This window comes from Falco peregrinus, chromosome 7, assembly GCF_023634155.1.
Source record: "Falco peregrinus isolate bFalPer1 chromosome 7, bFalPer1.pri, whole genome shotgun sequence".
Classification (NCBI taxonomy): Eukaryota; Metazoa; Chordata; class Aves; order Falconiformes; family Falconidae; genus Falco; species Falco peregrinus.
Window position 1 is genome coordinate 25,254,608 of NC_073727.1, and position 26,569 is coordinate 25,281,176.

General features: G+C 47.7%; 1 protein-coding gene across 1 annotated transcript in view; it reads right to left on the reverse strand.

Moving 5' to 3' along the window:
• SCML4 (Scm polycomb group protein like 4) overlaps positions 1 to 14,899 on the reverse strand; it is an 84,143-nt gene extending 69,244 nt beyond the window's left edge. The window contains exons 1-2 of the mRNA XM_005244031.3: positions 14,754 to 14,899; positions 13,959 to 14,120 (exon numbers count right to left, since the gene is read on the reverse strand). The gene's annotated coding sequence lies outside the window, so the exon portion shown is untranslated. The remainder of the gene's footprint in view (positions 1 to 13,958; positions 14,121 to 14,753) is intronic.
• Positions 14,900 to 26,569: the final 11,670 nt, after the last annotated feature.

A 26,569-nucleotide genomic window follows, 5' to 3' on the forward strand; every position in this document is an offset into this window, starting at 1 on the left:
AAGGGCACCGGCTCAGTGACTTTCTCCCACGCGCAATGAAATGGCTGTGGTTTGAACCCAGAATGGGGTGGGAAAGAACTTTCCACCCTCAGAACACTGGCAGGACAGCAAGGTGCAAGGTGCTTCCCCCCCTGCCCCAGCCTTTCGCCAGAACCTGCTGTGCTGGGGGCCAGCCTGGGCTGCACAACCTGGGCTGATCCCTGAAACCAGCTGGAATTAGCGGAGTCATTAGCACAGAAACTGGAGTCAAATTGAAAAACTCCTTGTCTTTCCCAGATCTGGTGGGCCTCCAGTAGCTTAATAAGAAATACGAGCAAACGTTATAGTGGAAAAGAGAAAACTGGCATGGTGAGCAGCTTGAGGTGGCCTGCTGGCATTTATTGCCTCCTGTGCTACTCTAGGTATTTCATTATGACTTACATACTACCATCCTCAATTACTTTGCCAAGTAAATACATTTTTAACAGAGACAGCCCCTGTGCTGGGTACAACTGCCATCATTCCCTACCTTTCCCGAGTCCATAATATGGAATAAAGCTTCTGTGCTTCCCTCCTTGCCAAATTACGCCTACTGCATGAAATCACCAGGGCTAATGTGCCCATTTTGCAAAAAGAAGTGGGGCAACCCCCCCTTCCCAATAAAATGTGCTCTCTAGGCAGTCTGAGCACTGAAGAAGCAGTCCACTACTTCTCCTGCCCAAATGATACCCCAGCAGCGCACCGGTGACTCCCGGGGGGCTCAGCAGCCATGCCCGGTCGTCCTGCTCCCTCATTGCCCATGGCTCTGCCTCCCTTTCAGTCACCAGTTATAGTCAACCACTGACTCCAGTATGATTTCTCTCCAACATCAACACACTTGGCTGGATCGCACATACCAGCTGATACTGCTACCACAGATATCTGTCCCAGGAAATAAATTAACCCCCTAAATCTGAAGAAGTTATATTACGAAAGTCAGTAGGGAAATATATTTTCTTGGAGGGCAGGAATTTCACACATTTCTCACATAAAGTTATCCTTATTCCTTAGAGACCTGCTGCACTTTTTATATTACATTTTGAGAAATAATACTTATAAAAGATTCATCCTTTTCTGGCATGAACTGGAGTGGCTCTTATGTTTCTGTCTTTGGAGATTTCAGGGACCACAGCTTCTGAAGATGCTCAAAGCTTTCATTTCCATGCACGGGAGATAAGTTTATATTCAAACCAATTTTTAACATTGTAATTGGACAGCATAAATAAAAGGATATTCATTTAATCCTTAAATTCAGGAACAAGAAAGGCACATGCACCACTTGCTAGAGTCTGCTGCATTACCCAGGACTGCTTGGGAACTAGACAGGCACCCCATGGCTACCGCTTCCCACTTCAGAAGAAAAACTCTGGTGCCCAGGTGACCACTGGGCAGGCTGGCAGAGGTTGTCTGTGGTGTATCAGGCCACCAACTGTGATTTCACCCTGGCACACCCCTTTTTGGGAAGGCAAGTTCTGGCCGCTCGCAGGCTTGCTGGCTGCCTGGACACTGGATCTGTCTTTGGAGGGGGCTGCAGGTGGCTCTCAAAATGCAGGGTGGACACATTTGGAATAAAAACAGGCTGGGAAACCACAAAATATCCCAGACCTAAGACTCAACTGTGGGAACACCACAGTCAGCAAGGTGTGACTCACTGTGACTGGGAAGCAAAGCTTTGCTAGTAGGCTGGTTACTAAAGCATGCAGCACCCAAGAGCAAAGTTTGCTCCTGATTGATTATATCTGTAATTCATTTTCTAAACAAATATATAACCTTCACTTCCCAGAGCTGTTTTGATCCATTTCCCCATCCAATGAAGGACCATTTCCTGTTTTCTAGATTTTTTTTTCATTGTGTTTGGCAACAACCCTGTTTTTATCACCTAGAAACTCAATACTCAGAACAAAACTGCTCCAGCTGGCTTGTCTGTCATCATCTGCATACCTTGGTCATATGATAGATGTTGCGAAATTGTACTGATTAAATGTCTGCTTTTAGTGTTCTTTAAAAAAAAACAACACACCCCAGATGAAAGGTTCCATTGAATGAATTTCCAGTTCATTTGTGCTTGCAAGTGCCTGTCAGTAGAAGGCACACTTCCAAACCAGCTGCGAGAGCAAGTAACAGGAAGCTTTCAGGTATATTATGGAAACCAGTCACAGGGTTTGGCCCCTGTGTAATTCCGACACTAATCGGTGAGAGCAACTAGCACAGGGCATATACACTCTGGCAGTCCAGCTTAAGCCTCCAAAACAGTGCTCTCTGGGACCAGAGAGGAGCTCGTATTGCATACTCACCCCCTGCACGCGGTGATTTTTTTCCCCAAATGCATTGAATTGTTTACTGGTTCTCGAGGTGTCATTATTGTTATATTTTCTATGTCTGCATCACAAAATTGGCAAGAGAATTTCTAGCAGAGAATGGCAATGTCTTCCATTCCTGGCTACATTTCTTCTAACTAATTGGGACAACAATTTGAGTAGCAAAGACAACTCATCACAGCTCTGTGGAAATACCCGGGGCTGCTAAGGAAGAAATGTCTCCATGCACAGACTGCAGCACACAGCAGCCTGAGCCTGACAACAGCCACCCACTGTGTCAAATTCTGATTTAGCACAGAGGTTGTCTTCACACTCGGTGGCAGTGGGGGCTCTGGGAGCCACTTGGTGTCTGAGGACTGCCCCAGTACATGAATCACTAGAGAAGCAACTCACAGTCATGACTGGTGGCATCTGCCTTTCCCTGAGAAGGGAGACCACCACCACCTGCCAAGTGCAGTGGGCGCTTGGTGAGAAGTGTGCCTGCACGAGCCCTGGTCGGGAGGGTGGTCTGCTCTGCTCCCCCATCCCACAAATCTCCATAACCCAGAAGCCTTCATAAGCACCTCCAGGTCCCAGGCACATTTCTCCCCTGCAGAATCATTTCAAAATTGTTCAATAAAATGTTTTGGCTTTTAATCTATTTCTTCTGCCAGTGAGAAAGCGCAAGTGGTTATGAGACAGATAAAGTATCTGCAAGTCGCAGTTCACTGCCTGCCCCTGCACAGGGAATGGGACATTGGATAGAGGTAAGTCATCTTTTTTTTGGTTTGTGTGTGTGACCACATCACTCAGGGACATGTTGTAAGCTCTTTGGGGCAGTACAGTGTTTGAGACTATTAGTATGTATCTCTTCATGAAATCTTTGTGAAATTGCAAAGGAAAGAAAATGGCAGATTGAAATGCTTCTTGTGTCTCCCTTGAAAATCCAAGGCACTTTCTAAATGTCAGTGGATCAGGTGTGTTTCAGACACCCACAGTACAACAGGCAAAATGTCCTACTGCAAACTGTTCCCTCTGCACGTTAAAGCCCAAAGTCAGATTTACTCTTTTGCATTGTAATTCATACGGGATCCAACACCATCAATGTCATCATTATGACCTAAATTCTTTGTCTGAAGCCATTTTCTCCACTCAGTTTTTATCCTATTTTTCCCCACAAGCTTTCTTAGCTCCTTTATCATCTCTGAGAACAAATGATTTTAACATACTTCATTCAGAGAGATCTTCCATGCTTGCAAGGAGCCTGCAAGGGGCTGTGGCACGGTGCCATGCAAAGCGCATGATGCCTCCTGAATACCTGGAGGGATTTCAGACTTTATTTCATTTTCCTTCCACTTGCCTCTAGTTTTGTGTCCCCTTATGGAGCACACTCTCCTGGCCTTCCCAGCACATCATTTCTCTCCCGATGCTTTAACACCCCTATATTGACCAGCCTGAGCTGCCCTTTCTAGCAATCACCAGGCAGCAGGACCATAGTGTCAAGTTTTTCACTGTCCCAAAATTAGCATAAGAAACTGGCACATTGACTGTGACTGTAAGCAAATGTGACCTTTTCAGAGGCTGACTTTATTTATTTATTCTGTTGCCACTTATTTCCCTGTTGCCAAAAAAAAATCATAAAAAAAGCAGTGCACTGGCTCCCAGACTTACTAACAATAATCATTAAAATATCTCTGACTAGCAACACTTCTTAATTGAACAGCAATTAAGGCTGCAGTCAAAGCCTGCAACACAGGCTGAGCACACGGCAAGACTACCATTTCCAGTTTCAGTTCATCTGCACTTTTGTTTAGCCGTTAAGTGCCAGACACAAGTGTCCTCATGGTTACACACGTACCCAGGTGCTGGCACTGATGGTAGAAATAACTCAGGGGCAAGCACAGCCCTGTTCGCCATCGGACCTACATCTCACGTGTTTCTGTAATCTCACATGATGTTGGGGGAAACAGGCTCATGCTATGTCCTAAAGCACACAGATGTGCATGCACAGCAGTTTTTGTCTGCTCTGGCAAGCTCTCCCCTTCTTTGGCCCTGGGGACCATTTTCCTCAGCACAACCTCTGGCGGGGCTCACTTGCAGCTGCACTCACCAAGCCGTGCCCCGAGTCCCTGAGGGCACGTGAGAGGGGCTGGAGCCTCACAATTTTCACCTCCCAGCTCCCTGCCTGCTCTGAAGCTTTCACCCAGGCAGGGCGATGGGTTCCTGTGAGCTCATCACTCCCTCCTGTATGTCCCTATGCATGAGACTTCTGTATCTGCAGAGCTAAATATTAATGAGTTTGGGAGAACTCCCCAGCTTCCAAATTAATTAGAATAGATCACCCACCAGAAGCCTTAATCAGTCCTGCACTCAACATTTCACTGAGGAGGATGTGCCTGTGTGCCTCCCTCCAGACCGCACAGCCCGACCGCTCACTGTTTTCTCCTCAGCGTGGGGCAGCCTCCTGCCTACCCAGGTCAATAAATACCCTCATCATAGAATCACAGAATCATTTAAGTTGCAAGTCCAGCCGTTAACCTAACACTGCCAGGTCCACCATTAAACATTCAGCCCTTCCCTGGACAGACCCTCTTGCTCCATGTGACCTAAGCTGACAGACAATAGCCCTGGCACAAGGTTAATAGTAGCTCACCTGAGCAGATCTTTCTTTTCGGCAATGACAAGAAGTTGGGTTTCTCTGCCAGCTCAGCACTGGTCCCTGTTGTCAACAGAGACTGCCACTGCTAAGTGTGTAAAAATAATGGGTAAGGATAAAAGATCATAATTTTTGCAGTATTGTCTCCCAGTTTAATAACCTCATTTAATTAGAAATCATAGGTAGCAACCATGGCAGGTAAATTTAATATAAGTTCTGAAACACCCGAGATTGCACGAATACTACCATCTCTAAAATTCCTGTTAATAAAAATGTCTCTGAAGTTGAAGGTTTCTCCCAGGAGTCTCCCCCCATACCAAAGAGCTCAAAACCAAACATCCCAGAGGACCAGCACAGGCCACCAACGCTTCTTCATGCCTGCTGCAGGGTGCCCTGGCACACAGGAGCTCCTGAGTGTTCATGTAACAAACACACAAATCTGTGGCCATGCAGGGATGGGGGCAACACACAGCTACCCACTAGACTGAGCTGCACAGAGCAAACCCCCTGGCACCTAAGTGTCTTGCAGCAGCAAAACTGCATTTTTGCTGGTGTAGGTTTTTTTAGCTGACTCTGGGATGCTGCACAATTTTGCTGACCAGCCCTGAGTCCAGGGTGTGGAGTGCTGGGTATCCCACCAGGCTGGTGAGGATGTGAGGCTGCCTAATGTAATGCCAGGGATTGAGGCCATCTCCAGCATCAGGTGGGAATTTGGAGAGGCAGCTGTGGCTGCCAACATTGTGATCAGTCCATTAGCCATTTATATTTTTTTTAGTAAATTTACCTTCATCTAGTCAACCATAAAGAGAAGACGAGCTATGTTTTCTGTTTTTTCTTTAGCATCACCCAAAAAGCCCATGTTCTGAGAGGGAAGGATATTTGCACAGGCTTAGCTTCAGAGGATTAATGCAACTACAGCAATCCTGGGAGGAAAAAAACACATGAATGTGTGTCCAGCAAATACCATCAAGGGAAAAGCAACAACTGATAAATATCTCTGATCTAATAGACCTGTGAGGTGCCTCCTGAGCAACGGGGCAGCAGTGCCATATGCACCCATGTGAACGTCAGGATGCCCATGGAGCTTGTCCTCTTATCATGATGTTTTCCTTGTTCACCTGCCTGGCTTCTGTCTCCTCTGGCTGGCAGGGAAAAAAAAAAATGCTCAGCACTGCGCAGGGCTTTGTGGCTGACCAGGGAGGGCTGGTGAGGAGGACAGCATGGCCAGAAAGCTGGGAGCATCTTTTGCACCTCAGTGCTCTCCCACAGCTGAGACAGCTGAGGGGACAGCACTGCAGCTGAGGTTTGGCCACCCAGCCCCAGCTCCAGCCCTCACCAGCAAGCCAAGAGCAGGTTCTCATCCTGGCTTCTGGGCAATACATGCACCCATGCTGATGGAGCAGAGGTCCACAAGAGGCAAGCTGGGCCAGGGAGCAGTAGAAAGGGCAAGTTCAGATTAAAACGCACCTCTGAGAAACAGCATGGCTCCACCTCACCAGGGCTTGCAGATTTTCAGTATCAGCACTGTGGGCAATCTCTAACATTCACTGTGAAACTCGGTCAAAGCTGTCGTGCTTCACCTTGGCATTGCTGGGAAGCCAGAGAGAAGCCCCGGTTCCCAGACCAAAATCAGATAAATGACTGCAAATAAGTAAGGTACATAGCTGCTCCACTCAGCCACCCCGGGGAGCAGGCAGGGCTGAGCGGCAGGTCAGTAAGAAAAAAGGCTCTGGCCCCAAGGCAGGCTGAGGGAGAGCACCTGGCTTCAGCCATCACTGCGCACCCTTCCTGCCCTGGTTGCACAAAGGGGTTTGAGCTGAGCTGAGGGTGCAGCAGGGTTTGCATCCCCCAGGCACACCGCTGCCTTTCACCCAGACAAGAAAGGCAAAAAATAGACTTGCAAAGGGAGAGCAAAGCTGGTTTCTCCCCTGAGCACACCTTGCCCATGTCTGCAGCCTCCACAGCCAGGCAGGACCAATACAGCAACCCCTGGGGGCTCCAGGCAGGCATCCCGAAGCTCCCAGTGTTGCAGAGGACATGGACAACCTTTTGGCATGTGTGGGTAGAGCCCAGCCGCACTGATCGCTGACCTGCACCAATGTGGCCTCCAGGGCAAGAGAGTAAATGGCAGTCTGACCAAACCAGAAGGGTCACTGCAAGGCCTCCTGAAAGGCAGTGGCATCGGAGCGTGCATCAAGAACTTCAGGTGGGAAACAGGGAATGCCTTACCCAGCCACATCAAAAGCTTATGAGGGACAAAGAGGGATCATCTTCTCCCAGATCTTGCAACCCACCCAGCAGAGCTGCCCCTGCTCCCACATGGGACACTGGTCCAGTAAGGACTCAGCCCTGCAAAACTTTTCTCCCCCGTGTCCCACTGAAGCCTGAAGGACTGCAGCCACCTCCAAGCGTGTGCCGGCTCAGATGTGACACAACACCCTATGGGAGCAGCACCCTTCCTTCCCACCTTTTAAGGAAAACTGAGTATCAGCACCAGAGCAGTGGTTTAGATTGCTAAGCATCCTCTTGAATGACTAAACGGCAGTGAGTAATATGTGTTTACATACATTATGGCCTATTCCCCCATTGGAAGGCGATTTGTGTAGATAACTTCCATTAATGTTAAAGGCAGCCATTCACATAAATCCTCAGCACATTAATGGCCGACTAGCCTCCTCTGTGTGGCATTTTGTGTTGCTGCATTTAGCGAGCACAATATAAACGTGGCTGACTTAATATGCAAATAAATTCAAGTATTTACTGAGCCATAAGAGACAGTTACTAGGCACATCTCATTCATCGTTTATAGGGAAATAGATGGAGGCTGCCAGATGAAATTGGGAGATAAATGTTATAAACCTTTTTTTAAGGCAATAGGGGAAAGGGTACTGAGTTTCCACATATACATAAATAATGATCATAAACAGTTTCTCGAAGACATCCTCTCTTCTATTTATTTTTACTCTGTGTGTGTGTTTACTACACACCCGCACTGAAGCTCTATTTGTTGCGTTGTTGTTCATGCTGGTGGCAGTGGAGTCCCTGCCATCCCACAGGGACAGAGCAGGGCCACGCACCTTTCCTGCTCACTTGCTCACTGCCTCCTCAGCAGCTGCTCAAGCTGCAGCAAGGGAACACGCTCACCTGGAAAAGCTGGGCCACCTGCTGCAACTCCCTCTTTTCATGGCACCAAAAGGTGAGCCCTTGCTTTAATGGCACCTAGTGCAGGAAAGGGGAGAGAGACCTTTTGTGCCATTTCTTTTCATGGATGCTCTCTTAGGAAGTTGCACTGAGCATTTGCAAAACAAGAGCCCTCACCAGGCTGACGCTTTTCTGAGTCAGAGGAAAGACATCTTCAGTGGTAAACATATCTTAAAAATGTGTCAAATACAGTATTACTGAAGTCCTCCTTCAGTTCCCTGTGTAAGATTTTTAAGATGCCATGCCAAAGACATGTTGTCCACAAGACATGTCCTCCACAAGACATTTCTTCCTAGTGGCAATAAGTAATACTGATTCACTTGTTTATTCTTTCAGATGGAAAACAAGGAAAAATTCTCTGTCTCTATTGCACAGTTCAATGGGTTGGTTCCTATGCACGTACATGCTCATGGAAATATGCAGATACATATTGAAAAGGCCTTATCTACTATTTGACTCCATAGCACTCTGCTGGGTTATGTCCCTATTGAATGCTGGGGGGCTTTTCCAGAGGAGTCACCAAGAAACCCCCGAGGTCTTTCCAGCATCCCTGTGTCGGCTCTGGGCTGCTGCATCTGTCCAAGCTTGAGGAAGAAGCAGTGAGAGCATGCAGGCATCTCCCCACAGAGCCGGGTGCCAGCCGAGATGGACCAGCCAACACCACCACCCTGCTTGCACGGCAGGACAGCCCAGGATGGCCAGGCATGGCGGCAGCTCAGCCCCAAATAAAAATGACAGCAGAGACAAAAAATACCAAGCAATCTCTGTCCTTAACAGGGATTCCCCTCTTGCAATGTTCCCCTTCAGGTTTGCCCTCAGCTAAGGCCCCAGAGCTTCCCCTTCCCCTGTTCAGGGACCGCCTCTCCTTTCAAAATCTCTTCTGTCCCTGGCCAGGTGTGAAGCTCCCTCCCAAATCTTTGCTCTCTCCTCTGAGACATGTTTCTCTCCCCACAGTGCCCACGGGTGCATATGGCTGCAGACCTCTGATGTATACTCTGGAAATAATTTTACACACCGACTGTAAAAAGGAGCCCCCCCTCCAAACCTGCTTGTGCCCACCTTGGCGTTGCCATGCCCCTCCGCTGCCCCCCAGGAGAGCCTCCACTGGCCCTTGGGTGCAGTGCCAACCCCACGGCTCAGGTGTGCCAGCTCTGCCCCAAACCCAGGCTGCATCCTGCAGCCAGGGAGAAGGGGAAGGCACTCGGGGAGCAGGAGGGTACCTGAGAAACTGATTTCATGGCAAGGGGACAGCAGGTTGCAACAGGATGCCCAGCAAACGGGACCAGTTGCAGCCCCTTGCTCCCACCTCTCCTCTCTCCTGATAGACTTGCAGCGTTTGAGTGACACAATCCCTCTGACTGTGAGTTTACAGAGTGCCTAAACATTCGCTGGGTCCTCTCGGGATGACAACGACCATAATTCTCAATAAATCTGCCTGTGTCACAAGGCAAGGTCTTGGGTTAAAAACTTACCTGTCTGTGGTGTCCTCCCTGGCAGGCAGGCAGGAAGAACTCATCGGGGGCCAATGATGCTTAGAGGCTTTCAGGTCTTCAAGGATTTCCCGTGCACCCCAGGGACATGGCAGCTTCCTCCTGCTAGTGCGAAGGGGCTAAGGCACAGTACCACTGAGACCCCCTCACCCAGACAGCCGCCTGCGAGCCAGCATCCTCGGCCCAGAGACATCTCAGGGCAGCATCTTCCTCCGGGGAGCTGTCTTGTGTAGATGTGGCACTTAGGGACACGGTTTAGCAGTGGACTTGGCTGTGTTAGGTTAACGGTTGGACTTGACGACCTTAAAGATCTTTTGCAACCTAAATGATTCTATGACTTTCCTTGTAGGAAATGCTCACTGCAGCCCTCAGGTAGCCTTGTCAGCTGTGGGGAAACTGGCTCTCGGGAGTCTGCCCTGCCAGGGTTGGTGTGTGGGGACAGTATGTCCATATCTGACATTAAGTCTAAATCAGTTTTGAAACCAAAAGCACTCACAGTTAGCTTCTGCATTGGAATCTCAGGTGCATGACACCTGCAGGAAGATGGGGTGAATGAAGAAAGCATCTCATACCTTCCCTTCACCTCCCACCGAGTAAAACACACCACATTTTGTGATACCTTCTTCACACCGTTGACACACAAGCAGAAGCATGGAGAGATGGAGGCAAGCATCAGGAAAAGGTATTTACACAGCAGAGAGGTAAGGCAGCTCTCTGAGTCCGGTCCCTCAGCAAAGAGCACATGCACACCTGTTGCTCACATCCAGGGAGCACGTCAAAGAGAAATATAACTGATTTTTTACAAATTACTTCTGCTGCTTGAGATCTTGGAGGATATTATGAGGAATCGCCTATTGCTACACGTGCTGTGGGATTAACACTTTGCAGCTCTTGTTGGGAAAACAAGGCTGGCACAGGTGCTAGCGGAGGTCCCGCAGCTGAGCTGCTGCTGCTCCCTGGCACGCTGCACCCAGGTGGGAGCCACAACAGAGTTGCGTGGGCACCCAGGGTGCATGTGTACCACGATGCAGGCAGGAGCAGACCCCCTGCAAGAACTATGGTAACGAAAGCACTGAGAGCAATTTAGGGCCCAACCCTGAATGCTCGATTTCAGTCACACCTGTCATAAATCAAGAAAATGCTGGGGAATACTCCTGGGAGCTCCACCTATATAAACACTCAAAGCAAGGAGAGCAACAGCTGGCTCCTCTGAAAGCTTTTGTCATTCTGGCATTTTGAATGCCAAGAATGCTGGTGTCAGCACACATGCCAGGTAAGTGGAGCAGGAAAATAGAGGCGTATTCCTGGCCCCACGGCTGGCCAGGGATGGAAAGGAACCCCCATCCTTTGCATCCCACACCCAAACTAAACAGACTCAAACGGACAGAGAGCAGAAGTCTAGCATTTATAGCACCATTCCCCTGTACAATGAGAATCACCTTTAAAGATGGGGTCAGGATAAACTGCAGGGCAACAGCAAACTGTTTGGTTCAAGAGGAATTATTCATCCTTCAGCAGGAGATAATTACACATCCAGAATCTCTCTGGACAATTTTGTATTTGGGCCAAATTTACACTAGTTCCTAAAGGGAGCGGTCAATATTAATGAATTACTTACAATTTTATCATCTTTATAAGGCTTTATTTGAAAAAAGAATATCAGAAGTTTAGATCTTTAATTAGCAAATTTTAACCACACCTTCACTGCACATCATCCTTTCTTTTGTCAATCCTTTCATTCTCATCAATAGGAAGATTTGGTGCAAAGATGCTAGCATAGGTTATAAATTATTTTCAAATTTATTAGTCAATAGCAAATTTAGCTAGCACATTTAATGCATGCATATATCATGATTCTGTTTGGCAGAGCAGCATGTAATCCCCTGACACACAATTTTGAATGAGTATTTTTTTAATACACAGCAAAATAAAGAGAAAATTTTGCATTTTCTGACAGGAAACCAGTTCCTCACGAGGCGACTTGTTACAACAGAAATAGTACATGTAATTAATTTTTCTATTTAAGGTAAGCCTGGAATATTTTTCATTGCCTAAGTAAACCAATTATTGTTCATTCTCACTACAGTGAGCCTAGTGGTGACCCTCACCTGTTAAATACTGTAGTTGCTCTTAATGGTCAGCTGAAGAACTCAGCTGGGAGTGTTTTATGTAAATAAAACTGACTCCTCCTTTGCACCATTTTAAAGCTGTATGGAGAGAAGTAGTGCAGGATTTTAGGGAATTGAGGCTTTTTTTTTCTCATCGTTACTTTTAAAAAACACCATGATGCCATTGAGTACGCTTTATGAAAGTGAACTAAAATCCCCTGAAGGTAACAGGGCTTTGCTGACTTCAGTGTTATCAAACATAGACATTTTTCTTCCTTCAACATTTAACAGAAATCATTGGTGTCTTACTCTCACCAACTGTTTCCTGAAGGTCTTCCCTACCCAAACCATGCTTTTGCACTGTGTATTTATTTGCCAGGCTGGCATGGATTCCCCACTGTTTGCAGGAGAGCGGGCCTCGGTCTCTGAAGTACCCTGGATGTTTTCAAGCTAATACTAGGAGTATTGGCTAGTGTTAGTGACATGAGCTCAGTCCACAGCAGGAAAGGAGCCTCTGAGTACCTCTGGTCAGAGCCCAGTGAGAAGTGGTGATGTTGGGGAAGTTGGTTAAATCTTCCTCTTTTCTACTGTGGGGTTCAGGTCAGCTCCCACCAGCGCTGGATGCTGGGGGAGCCTGTGAGGGTGCCAACAGGTCCTGGCATGACCAGGGACAAGGTGGATGGATGCGTCCCATGAGGGAAGCCCATAGCCCAGCAGCGAGCCCCTTGCTCCTCTGCCTTGTCCCAGCAGGTCTGGGTGAGGGAGCAGGCAGGAGCCCAGCTGGCAGGACCTGCCTGTCTCTTGTTCCCAGGCTGTTAAAGGACAATCATCCCACACCCTGCTCCATTGCTTCACCCTATGACCTGTGCCCTCTTTTGCATTTTTCCTTTTTTATGTTATCTTAAATTCAAGGGAGGGAGGGTGCTAGGGAGACATTTATGTAAGGTCACATCTCAGCCTTGGGAAGCTGAGGGTGTCACTCATGTACCATGATGAGGTGCTCTACGGTGTTTCTCTTTTAAACTTATTTTCTGTTATATGTATCAAAAAAGCCAAATTTTTGTGTCAAGCACAGAGCTAAGAGAATGGCTGAGGGAAAAGCATATTACTGCAAATTCTTCTTTCTAGGTACCAAAGCCACCATCAAGCACCTGTACGGTCATGTGTTCCCAGCAGGTGAGAAACCTCAGGGCAAGGTACTGATTGCCAAGAAAGAAAATTGTGTCTTTCTACCCACTCTTCTCCACAAAACATAGGAAAATACTCAAGTTAAATATTTCCGCTAAAAATATAACAAATATCAGAGTTACTGTGCTACAACAACAAAGCATTTCTCGCAGTATACCTTCTGCAGTTTCTGATCTAATTCAGCACATGTACTTTTTCTGTTCATAGATTTTTTTTTTCCGTTCCTTTCCCACACTCCATCATTAAACAGCTTGTGCCACTGCCAGCCTTTCTAATCTGAGGAACATGTGCATCAGCTAAATAACTTTTATGACAGGGCAGAGGGGCTCTGCCTTATCAGGCAAATCAGTGCAACATCTGGATTAAAATTAAAAGTCACCCGCAGTCAGAGAGGATTAGGAAACACCTCATCTAAATAAAATCACAAACCCTGAACTTGGAAATCTCCAAGCCATATCCTCAGCTGGTGTCAAATGAGGCTGGAGCCAAGGAAGTTATGCTGATTTACACCACCATCTGATTGAGCCTGGTGTGCTTAGCTTTACAGTGTGCTGGAGGAGGTTGTAAGTACTCTTGTAGCACAAAGACACTCTTGAGACTCCAGCCCTCTCCCACAAATAACAGCATACCCATACTTTCCAAGTATTTGCTGCTTAACCCCCCTTTACGTGCTTCACATTTTCCATTGTGCTTTTATTCAATTTGAAAAGCCCTTGGTCTATCCTTGAGCAAAATGTCTTCAGAAGCCTCTTGAAATCAACCCAGAATTAAACAGAAATCCCCCTCCAAGCAGAGAATTCAAACAACTTTCCTTCTGCAGCTCGCCAGACTAACTTTATATTCTTGCCACAAGCCTCACATGCACCAAAACCAAAAGCAACTTCTTTCTGCCAGACTGCTCCTGTGAGTTGAACCCGAGGCAAAGACACCAATGCTCACAGTCATTCACCAGCTATGGAAAGGGAAACGGCACCCAGACCTCACAGGCGGAATTACTCACTGAACCACACCGGGCTTCACCCTCCGTCGGCGAGCAGTGGGCTGCGGGCTGGGGCAGCAGCGGAGGCTTGGGGAGCTAAGGGGGGACGGGCAGGGCTAGCCGGGCACGCGCATATGTTTCACCCCCATGCTCTGTCCTCTCTCAAAGTTACCTTTCCAACACCTGAAAAGACAGACATAAACATCTCTGCTAAAGTATGCTGCTCAGCATCTCTCGTAAGCTAGATGCCTGGTAGTCTCGAAGGAAAAGCCCAGCATATAAAAAGTATCACTGCCTTCAGTTTTCAGTTAAGGACAAAAATTCAACTTAGCATCTGGTATGAAGGTATAAAGAGATTATAACTAAACTCATTGCTCTATGAACTATACTAAACCCCCAAATCTGTGGTATGAATACTGCCCACTACGTATCTTGCAGAATAAGTTGCTTTTTAAATGGAAGAGGCATTTACCTGGTAGCAAAAATACCCCCACTTAGATTCAGGTTCGGAAAAGCCCGAAGCCGCTCTGCATGCAGAGTGCTCTGTAGTCAGAAGTCTTCACCAACTAGTGCACACCCCCCCACCCCCATGCACGCTCCCACTGCCGCGCAGCACGAGCCGGCGACGCACACGGACCTGCTGCCCCTCTCCTCACACAAAGTGCTCCCGGGGCTAAGGAAGGGTGTGCTTTGGTGAAGAGAGGCTCCAACCGAGGAGCTGTAAAGTTACCGTACAGACAAGCAGAATGAGAACTGCTCCGACAAGGCTCAATGACAAACATCAGGCAGAGAAGAAGAAGCATGCTTTCCCCTTACCTATTGCTTAGGTTAAAAGACTGAGCAGTGTCTTTAGACAGCCCAGGCATTGGGACCCAAAGGGCAGAGGACTTTCAGCACAGTCACACAGACCCCGGCAAAAGCCATCTTCTCCCTGTCTTTTAGCACAGTGTAAGTCTCCAGCAGCTCAGCTCTCCAGCTGCAAACATCTCATTAGACTAATGCATTCAGCACAGGCAGAAAACTCGATTTACCATAGCTACAGCAATGAATTTCCATTACGATGACAGCTTCAACCACATCATGTCCGGAAAAGCAGCCAACCACTGCCTTTTAAAGAACACACACATTTTACCCGCAGAAAACGAGGCCTGCGCGTCAGGTTTCCTTTCTCTTCGCAGCTACACTGAGAAAAAAAATTGCCATTTCTTTTTATTTCAGGAACTCCACAAGCTGAAAGGTAAAGACGTTTGGACTCTTCTCCCCACCCCCCCAAAAGCAGTATCTTTCGCAATACCGTTCATTGGGCTGCAACAAGAAGAAGGGGTGTTCGCAACATTTCTGGATTCACTACCCCTCCTCTGTTTCCATGGAAACCGGACTGTAGCATCAGCCCTTTGTCCCAGCCTGGCCGATGCTGAGCTTACGTGATGCCACAGATGGGAAGGACCAGTCACTTTGTTTTGGATAATTTACATGGAAATCAGGGGAATAGCGCTTGGGATGTTTTTGCCGGCAACACTAGCTGTGCATGTACAGCATTGCTCACTCGTGCACATACACACCCCTGCACACAAACACACAGAGTCAGCTGCGTGGGTAATTTTACAGGTATGGCCAGGCAATGATATCCATAATATGTAGAAATACCAGCTTTCGCAGCCATACCAAGGCATTTGGGCAGGATGCGGGAGCGACTTTTCACCTCATTTCCAGTCACTCATCACCAAAGGCATCAGGTCTTCCCTTATTTAGCACAGCACTAGCAGCTCATACCTCCAAAAAAAAAAATAAATCTGCAATGCTTATAATAAATAACAATCACAATAATTCTGCCATGCTCCATTGACTGTGCTAGATCAAATTATCCCAGCAAAGGGGGCTGTCACAGTTGTTTGTGAGTGTTGCACAGCTCCCCGCTGCCCACTTCACATGCTCACATACATTGTTACTCAGTATTTATTGCACGCCAAAAGGTGCTCCTCGCCTATCTTTCTTTCCAGTCCTGTGAATGTCTCATCAGATGGGCAGTCTGAGAGTTCTGCCCATTTTGTGGTCTCTGCACACTGGTTTTATGCTAGCTTGTCTTGACGGGCTTCAGGGGAGTTACTTTCGACTTGTCACCACAGAAGATGAGATGAGCATTAAGCCTGTTTCCTATTTACTGAGGAAGAAAAGGAAAAGCAAGAGACCCCAGATCCTGGACCATTCATACCAGGAGCGGGGTCTTTGTGGGTGCCCTTCCATGGCAACAGGGAGGAGGTGAGATCCTCAAGCTCACACCATCAGTCCCTTGCAAGCACAATAAGGTCAGGAGGATGGTCAGGTTGTTTAATTCTTTCTTACAATCATGGCTAGAGAAGAACTTCATACATTTAAAGAAAAAAAAATTGAAGTTTGGTAGATCCAGGAGAAACAAGGTGGCATTTTTTTAATCCTTTTTTTGCTTGCATTGCTATAAGCTTGACAGACATTGCAGGTGTGAAAGAATGTATTATCAGCATGGAAATGGAACAACTCTTTTCTGTCTTCTGTGGTACTTGCAGACACGCTGGGTAAGGAAGTACAAGTGCTCCTCAGCCCAGCCTTCATCCTGGCAAAGACCTGTAATCCTCGTTTTTCCTTCTTCTCTCTCTCTTTCTGGGTTTGGTTTGGGTTTTTTTTTGATAAAATCAAGGTTAGTGGGCCAGCAGTCATGGATTCCCATACTGGCATAAAATGGAGGGAACTGGAGCACTGTGCAAATTCCTGTTTTAAGTTCCCTAATAGGATAAACAGGGAAAAGTGTTAATGATTAAGAAAAATCATGACAGAATCTTTTAAAAAGCCTCGCTTCCCTTTTAAGCTGTTTAAAATTTTGAGCATGAGTCTTAGCCACCCCTGTCATTTCACATTGCCTCAGCAGCAAAATGCATTGCTGCTGTGGCTTGTCACACCCGGTGCCGTTGGTTGTGTCACACCACGTTACCGATGTCATCTAGCATGGGCGGGCTGGCACAACAGCACAGCACGAAAGCATCAGCTGTGGTTCCTTGCAAAAAAATATGATATTAATACAATGCAACACAAGAGCAAAGTGTTGGGAGGGGACTGGAAATTATTCTCTTTTGTTGCCGTTGTTGTTAATGCCATGCATAATTTTGCAGGCCCCAAAGCAGCTAAATCCCCACTGCTTTGGGAGCAAGCTAAGGATTGCTTGATTTGATTTGATCTGTTAAGGACTGCAGACCTCTTTGGACTATGCTCTTTGCAGGGTTTAATTCACAGCCTTGAATTTAGAGTCTTGAATTTTTATTTAAAACTTACAGCTGGTCTGGAGGGCAGCTTAACTTACAGCCAAAAGCAAGGGAGAATGAGATAGTGACAGGTAATGGTTCGAAGCATTTGCATCTGCTATGAAGTCAAATGCAAGGCTCATTTCCAGACCCTGGGCTCCACAAGAGAGGGGCAAGGGGCAAAGGGGTGTGAACCAGAGGTGAAGTCAAAGGGAAGGTTTTGCCCAGGACAGTTCAGGGAAACAGCGTGTTTGCATGCCCGTGGCACTCTCAAACAAGCATCAGGATCCGGGTAGGCAGCTGCGGTTGCCTGTTAGTGGCTTCAACCCAAGGCTGGCCCTTCCAGCCCAAGGCTTGCCCACACCACTGTCCCACCTGCAGAGAGATGTACCTGACTGCACGGCAGCGGGGCGGGTGGAAGGAGGAGGTCGAGGAGCTTTAAATTACTGTCCTGGTAAATCTGCCCACCGAACAATAGAAAAATGGTTGAACAATGTAATCATTCATTTCACTTTGAAATAGAAATTAAAAAGGTGATAATGTTGGGGGGAAAAAAGCAAAGGTCTTGTTTACTTGAGGCCCTGGGTGCCAGCTAGCCTCAAAAATGCTAGAACACTTTCCTCTGTAGGCATAGGATTTGCAAATGAAGAAACTGCAGAGAAATAGTAAGGATCATTGCATAGAGAGGCAGGTGGCATCAGAGCAAGGAGCACAACTGACATCTCCTGCCTCCTGTTGCTGCTTACCTGACTATTTGAGCCATGGGCCACCATCAGCCTCCAAATTATTTTTTTTAAATACAAATCTTCTTCGTTTTGTCCTCCATCCCCCTCTGCTCTTTTCATCAGTGTCCTGATATTTGTCTGTCACCTATTTTGTACTGATTCTTTTTCAACCCTTCCCTCTGTTGCTTGTCCTCAGCTCCCTCTGAGCAGGAACAGACCCCAACATGTCAGCGAAGCTTTTGGGGCAGGCTGTGGCACAGTGAGGGGCACAAGACCTGGGATTTAATGACCAGTGAGGCAACCAGACACACAGGGTTTGGACATGGATTTTTCAGTGCTGGATTAACTCCTAGCTCACCTGGTCTCCTGGATGCAAGGGCTTTGCTTGCCTGCCTCCAGACTAGCTGGGTATTTTTCTGTGCCATGTACATAAATTTTACCCTTGGCCACCTGAAGTCACATCCAAAATACCGGCAGCCACACCAAAGCCCTGCCCTGCTGTCTGCTGTGGGTTTCTCTTTCCTTTTAGACAGTGACATTGTTGGGTTCACAGATGCCCATTGCCATCCGTGGGTCAATGGGGAACAGATAGGGGACCAGCACTGATCCCTATGGTAATTTCTGTCACCCTCTCATAGAAGCCCTGAACCACCCTCAGAGAGGGACTGACCCACCGGCTCTTGCTGAACTGCCCAGACGGTTTCGGATGGATGACAAACCCAGCCACGGCCAGGGCTCTCCCGGAGAGGGACGAGCATCCTGGAAGGTTGCCACCCATGCAGGAGCGTGCTGGATCCTGACTTCCCACCATCATTCCTGCCCAGCCGCTGGCTCCTCGGCACACCCAGCCCTGCAGCCCCGCACTGGGCAGGATGGCACACAGCGCTCTGTCGCTCTCCATCCACCACCATTAATAAACTCCCACAGATTGTCATTTTATTTCAAGCATTACCCTATAATTTAAATAATTTGATTCTTTAAACTGTTACATTCAATTACCTTCAGAGTTCCATGAAATCAGAAAGCATTCAGGGTAAGTGAGGAAGGAAATTAAATATCCCGAAACAGCCTAGGCGTGTGCAGCCCTACCTGCTATTTGGGCAGAAGATAAGCGGGGCGGGCGTGAAGCACTTCTGCTACCAGTAAAGACCTGACTGTGGGGGTGACACACACCCTGTCAGTCACTGCTGCACAAAAGGCATCAGAGGGTCTCTTCAGGGCAGCTGCCTGCCTGGGTTATGCCCTGTATGTGATTTTTCCCTTCATATTTATTAAGCATTTCAGTTTAACAAGATTTTTACCTATAAATCTTTCTGGGTGCTGAATCAATCTTGTGACACGCACCCTGACCCTCTTCAACCCCTCCATGCTTGCATAGACACAGTCAGTTAAGTTATGATGGGGTCTGGTTTAAGGGAATGAATTTAAACAATTACCTTAATTACAAGAGTGGTGTCATCTTTCAAGAAAGGGGTCTCCAGGGAGGACAGCTGCTGAGAAGTCATTTAGATGCATGAACCTTTGAAAACAGCAGTGAGAGGGGCTCTGACTCCAGCCCTGGCTGCCACTGCTCCTCACTTGCCCTCCAGCTCCTTCCTGCTTGCCCAGCGGAGGGGGCAAGGTGGGATGGCAGTGCCCAGGCAAGCAAGAAACGCCCAGGCTGCCGGGGCCCCCACCACCTGCCAGTCTCCCCCTGCCCAGCCCAGCCCTGGAGATCACCTTCCCTTTAGGCACGTTGCTACCTATGAGTCAAGCAGGGGAGATTTACTGATGTGCTTCAGCAATTTGCTCAGGAGGCTGAACTGAAAATTAAGCCCATGCCCAGGGCAAGTGGAAACTCCCAAATAAAAGCTTGGCAGCAGCCTGTATGGACAAGGGGTGGTAGGTCAGGGTTCCCATCCTGCCCAAACCCCTGCCCAGCCCAGCACCCACCAGCCACCCCCTTGGCCCCTGGGACAGGCTGCAGCCCAGCTCTGCCTCCTCCGTCCCCCAGCACGGCAGCCCCTGCAAGGTCACCCAGCCACCTCCTCACCCCAACTCACTGCTCGCTTGAGGACATGATTATTTCCCAAATCACTAAACATCAGGAGCGGCTTTGTAATTTTCTTGGTTCTTTATTACATTTATTGATTTTAAAATATTTTAACAGCTCATTTATTGCTGTGTTAAAGAGCTCAGAAAGGCAATAAAGTCACGCAGCATCCTTAGTGATAAAAGAAATAATCCTTTCAGCTGCAGAAATCACACCTTCTCCCTTCCCTTCTGAGCTTCATTCAAGCAAAAAAACAAGAGCAACTGCACCCAAAAGGCCAAGTGCCTGGGCAAAATCCCTGGCACCCAAAGCAGACAGGTAGAATAAGGCGTAATAAGCCATAGGCAGAACTCTGGAGCACAAAGCAACCTGCTGCAGCTAAGAAACAAAGAAACCTTACTCATCAGTCCCACTAGGTTAAGGTGCTTTACACACGTGGTCATTTTTTGTACGTTTCTTTATATGACTGAGGTGACTGACCATGGACCATCTCCAACTGTCCAGCATCAGCAGTGATACTAAAACAGTGATGTGCCTCCAGGTACAGTGTAAGGAGGATGCATTGATGCCAGCCAGGGTGTTAACACACTAACTTGCTTATCTGCAAAGATTTTCTGAGACTCCCTTGAGACCCAGCATATGGCAATCTGCAGGGGCAGAGCTGAAGCAGCCAGGCTGCTGGGTTTCTGCCCTCTGGTGCACCCAGCATCTGCTTGGGAAGAAGCCCCACTCTTCCCTTCAGCCCCTGGCCCCACTCCCAGTCTTGTGCATGTCACCCTGTGGAGTTACAGCCTCGCCATTCAGCACCTGGGTGCAGCTGGAGGCTTCACCTGTGCTGTCAGCAGCCTGGGGAAGCCTCCTGTGAAGGGGGAGAACCAGTAGTGGAATGGCCCACACAGGGACACAGCTCCAGCCCTGGGCCCCCGCGCTGGCAGATGTTGCTATACAACTGACAGAGCTCCCGCTGGCTCCCAAACCGGCATCTCTGGAGGCTTTTCCCAGGAGAACAGTCACACCGCTATGGCATAGAACATTCAGCACTCACATTCAGCATCTTTGTTCAGTACTTCATTCAGCAGATGCTGAGCAGAGGGGCTTGCCCCAGGAACGCTGAGATGGATGGCAATTACTGCATCTTGTTCCACAGAAAGATGAAAGAAGAGTCAGGATAAGTTTTTTGCATGATTTTCTGCTGCTAATTACATGAGAAGTGCCTGACAGGGGTGAGGCATTGAAAGGCTGAATTAGAAACTCTTCACTGAGTACACACCAGAACTGTTATTTGTGAGGCAACACACCAAAACATTATTTTTTTTCTTGGAAGAACCACAATAATACCAGGACAGAGGGTTTTCATGTAACCAGTATATTCCCTGTCCCCACCCACCCCCCCGCAGATACTGTAACTGCCTCCAGGCATAACCAGCACCGTGTTCCCCCCGGGTCAGCCGGCACAGAGCCAGGGATGACTGCGCAGCGGATGCAGCCCATCTCCCTCCCATGCCCGGAGGACCACGGCACGAAAGACAAATAAAAGGAATCTATTTTAACAACTATAATATCATACTATAATAATAAATTCAATTAATAGCTCAATTAAGTGATAACGGAAGCAGTGATCTAAACATTTCCAATTTTGAGCATCTTCCTCAAATAACTTGGCTCAAGTAGCCTAACTTTCTGCAGTAGAGATAAGTGGGTCTGAGCAGTAATTAAACCAAAATCCTCCAGGTGAGGATTTTGTTCCTTGGATTACTCTGCTGTTTTTACAGTCATCTCCATCCCAGGGCCTCCCCAGGCACTTAACCAATTAAACACCTACAGCCTGGCAGCAGCCGGCAGCTCCCTGCTCAGCAGCAGGAGACCCTGGCCAGCAAACCCTGTTCCTGTGCAAGGTACCACTGGATTTCATTAATCGCCCCCATTCAGCACGTGGGCAGCACAGATGCCTGTGCTCTGCTTCCCAGCGTGCCTGGCCTTGCCTTACAGACACAAAGCCTGAGCTGCTGGGCTTGCTGTGTGGATGCGGTTAGAAGAGAAGCAATGGCAAGCGGTTTGTTTGGCAGGGGCAGGTTTCAAACGGAGCTATTCTCTCTCCCCAGCAGCCGCCATGGTGCTGTGCCTTGTGCGGGCTCTTCCGCTCCCAGGGAAGGATCACAACCTCTCCAGCTCCCCTCTCTCCTCCTTCAGGCTTGGAAAACTGCTCTGGTCCTAGGAGAGCAGATGTTACTCCCACCCCAAAAAAATATGGTGGTCCTGAGAGCATGTTAGCACGGAAATCCTGGAAGAAATAGTTCTGGAGGTGCTAGGCAGGGTGGTGGTGATAGTGGCCGATGCACATCACACCTGGGCAGATGAAGAGCTGAGAAAGCCATTCCCAGCCAGGGATTCAGTACCAAAAATTTGGTCTCCAAACATTAATGACTACAGCAAGGAGGAAACTATGCTTCCACCGCAGGTCCTCCCCGGCAGCCACCGCACGGCCATGTCACACGGAAAGCCTCTCTTCCCCAGACTGAACACTTGCTCGCACGCCTGGAGGGGAGGCGACCCCCCCCGACCCCTGCCAGGGGAGCGCTGCCTGCCACTAGCTGGGACAGGCTCAGCCACCACCCTCAAGCAAAACTGGCCAGAGGAAAAGCCATTAATAGCAATTTCATATAATAAAATTTTATATACAAATGTTCAAGTCCAGTATCTTCAATTTTTCTCCCTAGCTAAAAGAGCAGTAAAGATATATGTCTCTATATAAGCTATGTTTGCATACTCCTTTTCCTTAATTCAATAGAGAAAAATAAAATCAGTTGCTATCCAAATTCACTGTAATTATCTCTTTTTTTCCCTTGGCAAGTGCTATTTTTAGTCAATACGCATACATAGTCATAGTCATACTATAGCATAGCTATTTTTTAAATTACATATGCCAGTGTAGTTTATAGATTTTAATTAGCCAGGGAGTTGGATAGCCATCAGCAGTTAGGAGCTGTATGTTGTTTGCATACAAACTCAGTCAAGAAACTTCCCCACACAGCATCTGCTTGTACTACCAAGGAGGGGCAGAACCTCCCAGCAGCCAAACCGTGGTACAGTTTCGAGCCTGTTGAACAGTAATAGTAATCCAAGGGCTCAAATGCCTCTTCCCTTGGAGGAGACAAGGGGGGCTTAGGTGAAAAAAGATACTTCAGTGATGAGCATGGATTTAGGAATGTAAGTGCAGCACTCCACTTACCAAAAACCTGACAGATGGGTCCATGGGATGGGCGTCCCTCTGTCACTGTGTCAAAATGCCACATCCAACACCGGCTGCAAAGGCCAGTTTCTGCCCAGGGTACATCGTGCATATCCCCAAGCTAGAGGCAATAGAGAGACCCCTCTCTATAAAGACACTGGAGGTCAGTGATGGCTGTGAGAGACACAGGGAGCCCCAAGCACGCTGCCAGCCGGTGCGATACCCATGGGTAGAGCTGAGGAGCAGGGCTGTCCTACCACCGGGGTGGTACAGTGTCCTGCCACCCGGGCAGCTGTGGTGCCTACACCCACGTTTGCCTCACTAACAAAACTGATGCCAGCTACATCCCTTGACCATGCACCAACTTTCTTTAAAAAAAATACTAGCAGAGATCAAAAATACATAAAAGTTTCATCATTTGGTTAGCTTCTGAGGATGATCTACATCTGCATTGATTTTATTTTACTGGGGGGTGAGGAAAGTACTTTAGTACAGTTTAGTCCCAAAGCACCCCAAACTTCCATGAAATCCAGAATACCAGGACAGGCTTTCTTGCCCTTCATTCACGTGTAACTGCAGAGTCTTGTTGGATCCTGTCACAGGCAAGCAATTAGTTGAACTAGCAAAAGAGATTTAAACTTTACAAATGCCCCCTGCTGTATGCCAGAGATGGGACAAATTTTATTTCCAGATGTGGAATAGCTACCAACAGAAAAAAGGGGGGAAAACCCCCCAAAAAAGAACCAAAACATACTTCCTAGTTGTTATCAGATCTAGCTGATTAATTTGCTCACATGCTAAACTTCAGAAGTCATATTGTGGTTATAATGAAACCAATATAATTTTAGTGGTGATATTTTTTAAATAAAAGTATTGATTTTAGGGTTTTCCTTGTATTTTCCCTCCTTTATGATTTTGACACTTCCACCATCTTTGAGGCTGGCGTGGTGTGCATACCAAAAAGCCTTGCCCGTGTCTAACAAGCTGAATTATTTTATTATTGCCTAGCCTACAACCTTGCATCTACAGAGACCTGGATTACAAAGGCTGGTGTCAGACTCCGTTGGTGGTGCTGTAATACTTAACACTGAGCACTCACATAAAGACTCAAAGCAGCATGGTGATTAATTGCTGTCACTCCTGCTCGTCTCCCTGGCTCACATTTGACCGAGAGGGACACGCTTCCCTTTTAAGAGACGCTGGTGTTTGAACAATATTGCTATTTTTTGTTTTAATTGGCTTTTAGCAGTGAGCGTGGAAGATGCTGTGCTGGGCTGGGCTGGCTGGGCAGCATGCGGGCAGCTCGTGCTGACCTGCGGCTGCTGCCTGGCTCTGACACCCTGGTGACATCTTGCAGGCACTATTCAAGGCACCTCCATCGACAGCCTTTTGGAATAAAAGGTTAGAGGCACACTGGGCAGGGACAGCTTCAGTGTTGATGTTGCAAGGAGGCAATGGACTGGACAAACTAAGTTGTTTTCATCCCGATTATTTCTCACAAGCTTTCTGCTTCTGTTGAGCTCATAATGATGACAGTCTCCCTGGCCTTGCCACCCATCCCTCTCTTGCTTTTCACAGAATCACAGAATGGTCAGGGCTGGAAGGGACCTCTGGAGATCATCTCGTCCAACCCCCTGCTAAAGCAGGTTTATCTAGAGCAGGTTGCACAGGATCACATCCAGGGAGGTTTTGAATGTCTCCAGAGAAGGAGACTCCACAGCCTCTCTGGGCAGCCTGTCCCAGGGATCTCTCACTCTCACAGTAAAGACGTGTTTCCTCACATTCAGATGGAACCTCCTGTGCTGCTGTTTGTGCCCATTGCCTTTTGTCCTGTCACTGTGCACCACTGAAACACACCTGGCCCCATCCTCTTGACAGTTGTGCTTAAGATATTTGTCAACATTGACAAGATCCCCTCTGAGTCTTCTCTTCTCCAGGCTAAACCACCCCAGCTCTCGCAGCCTTTCCTCATCAGGGAGATGTTCCAGTCCCCTCATCATGTTTGTAGCCCTCCTTCCTTCACAGCCCTTTAGCACTTGGCTTGTCTCACTGCTTCCACAGTGCTCAGGGCAGCACCGTCTGCTGCTATGTGCCAGCAGAGCCAGCTCCTGTGTCACTGCAGGGGAGGACAACATCATCACATGAGGGGAGACAGGACCCAGCCATCCACCACCAACACCCTCTTTCCAAAAGAGACAATCTTTCAGGTTGTGGCGGCCATCATCCTGACTTCCATAGCTACCAGGCAAAACCAGCAACAGCAGCAGAGGTTCTTCACTCTTCCAAAACAGCCCAACACCCCCACGCTGGGACCCAGGGACAGAGGGTCTCTGGGGGGATGGGGTGGGGTAGAAGCAGGTCCCAGGGTCTGCTTGCACCCCACTGTGAGGTCTGGCCCCAGCTGCCATGCCTAATCACCTCTGAGTCTTAGAAGCTTGCTGAGAGATGGGCCAGATGTTTTTAAGGCAGTTTTTGCCAAGAAATTGTGTATAGAAGTCTCAGTACTTTAAATCACCGGTAACTTTTAGTGTACATACTATATATTAAATATTATTTTGAATATAAAATATAATGGGGCAGCTTTTCATCATCTGAATGAACTATTCGGCCCCGATAGCAATGAAGGAGGAAAAAGAAAGGGATCAAATACACCTAACAAATCTACATCAGGAGAGAACCATAAAAAGATACAACCAAGATAAAACCTTATGTGAGGAAGTTAACTGCGAGGAGTAAATCCTCATAACTTTAGGAAGAAGTACCTGCACACAGCAGTCCCTTCTGCCATGTGGTGTTTAAGGTGAAATGAGGTTGCTCAGATTGCCTCATGACAGGAAGCTGCCACACATGCCTTGTACATGGAGCAAAAGAGCAACCAAGAGAATTGATGTGGAGCTGCACAGCTGGGTGATGTGGGTGGACCAACAGCTGGGTGCAAAATGAAGCAAGAACTATCACATTTCATCTGTTCATTTCAAGCAGCTGAAGTGATTGTCACCTGGGCTTCCAAATCTTGCCACCCTGTCAGGGGCGGTATCTATTTTACAGCTATTATAACCTAATCTCAGCTAATGTGATTTACATACAGTAATTAATGAAGCTTCAGCTGTAAGGAAATTGGTCATTCATTTGAGTTTAATTTACTGCATGCATATACATTAGAAAGCACAAATTCCATAGCTGTGATGTGGACATAGAGAAAGGGTTGTGTGCCAGGAAATTAAAAATAAAACACCCAATAAAAAATACACCGCTGGCCTTCCTCACCTCCCGCTCCTGAAGCATCTCCTTGATGGGAGGATGGTGTAAGAGTCGGTCTAAAGAGAATGATATTGTCTCAACATTGTTAACAGAGACCTGGAGATGGAATGTGG